This window comes from Austrofundulus limnaeus, unplaced genomic scaffold (genome assembly GCF_001266775.1).
Source record: "Austrofundulus limnaeus strain Quisiro unplaced genomic scaffold, Austrofundulus_limnaeus-1.0 Scaffold1311, whole genome shotgun sequence".
NCBI lineage: Eukaryota > Metazoa > Chordata > Actinopteri > Cyprinodontiformes > Rivulidae > Austrofundulus > Austrofundulus limnaeus.
In genome coordinates, this window is record NW_013953713.1 from 83808 (window position 1) to 85415 (window position 1608).

Sequence of the window (1608 nt, forward strand, 5' to 3'; positions counted from 1 at the left end):
CTGAGACCACGCCCCCACTGAGACCACGCCCCCCTCTGCAGACAAACCAGCCCTTTAAGAAGTGCCTCCTTTTCTTCTCTTCACTTCCTGCGGGGCGTGAGGTGGTCTCTGTGGCCACAGGCCGGGCAGTGATCACATGACCTGGACGAGGACAGGGATTGGCTGTTTTCTGATCACATGACCTGGACGAGGACAGGGATTGGCTGGTTTCTGATTATATGACCTGGACGAGGACAGGGATTGGCTGGTTTCTGATAATATGACCTGGACGAGGACAGGGATTGGCTGGTTTCTGATCACATGACCTGGACGAGGACAGGGATTGGCTGGTTTCTGAGCCCGCTGAAGAATGTTGTCCTGTAAATATCTGCTGCTTTACTCACTGAGACGCCTTGATGAAGCTTTGAAAACCCGTCTGGTTCTGATGGTTCTGTTCCTGACAGCTCCCCGCAGGACCCATCACAACACAAACACACAAACAACAACACAAAGCTTTCTGCTGTCATCAGGACCAGAACCTGACAGGAAGCAGGTCGTTTCTGTAAAAAGCTTTTAGATTCTCAGATTATTTAACGTCAGCTGATAGAAAATCTGAGCTTTTATCTAAATAAGAAATATTAAAATCACTTTGTCTCATGACAGAACTTCAGTTCACATTAAACCCAAACATGTTCTGGTTCATGTTTTGCAAAACTTACTGTAGAAAAGTTTCAGGTTTTAATTTGARGGTTTGATTTTTCTTGATTTAACACAAACTCAACATTTAATTTCATGAAGTCATGTCAGATTTACAGATTACAASTTTAACTTCTGTTTTCATTTTAAAGGGAAAGTTCAAACTGCAGAACTTCAACTGTTTGTAAAATAATTTTCTTCTCTAACGTGACTCAAACTTTCTTTTAATCTTCAAACGTTTGAAGCTTTATTTTGCTGCAGACAGACTGAACAAGAAGAAGCTGATTCAGCAGATTTCTGTCAGAAAAGACGTCAGCGGTGATGATGAKGAGATGAATAAACTCAGGTTTAATTAAACCCAACCTGATCAGCTGTGAAGCTTCAGTTTCACACAGTCCTCAGTGTTTCTGTAGTTTGTAGTTTCCTCCGGCTGAATGTATCCTCGCTGATGGACACCAGAGACGCCCCTGGCTCCGCCCCCTGGCCCTGGCTCCGCCCCCTGGCCCTGGCCCCGCCCCCTGACCACGGGCTTCACTGTAAACGCTTCAGGCACCTTTCTGCTGTTTGTATGAAGCTGTTGTGTTGGCGTGTTGTCGGTCCATCACAGCTTTTGTACTCACCGTTGTCGTGCATGTTGGCCAAACTTGTTGTGTTGCTCACAGACTCTACACACTTTTCTGTATTTATTTATTAAACACACACATTAGCAGAAAACCTTGTTGTGTGGCTCGTTACTGTTTTATTCTCGTCRTTTGGGACATAATGAAGAAATATATGCAGATGTTAAATATTAAGCTGTATGTGTGAACATGTTTASTTTAAAATACATCAAGTGTTTCACTTCTTTAAACGTTTTATTGAGAAACATTAAAATCTGAACATAAAGAATATCTACTTTATTAAATGATAAAAACTAATTACTTCCATATAATC

At 42.4% G+C, this 1608-nt stretch overlaps 1 protein-coding gene across 1 annotated transcript in view; it reads left to right on the forward strand.

Moving 5' to 3' along the window:
- kiaa0930 overlaps nt 1-1389 on the forward strand; it is a gene marked incomplete in the record, with an annotated part of 16928 nt that extends 15539 nt beyond the window's left edge. Inside the window, 1 exon segment of the mRNA XM_014031759.1 lies at nt 1-1389.
- Between the last annotated feature and the right edge of the window lie 219 nt (nt 1390-1608).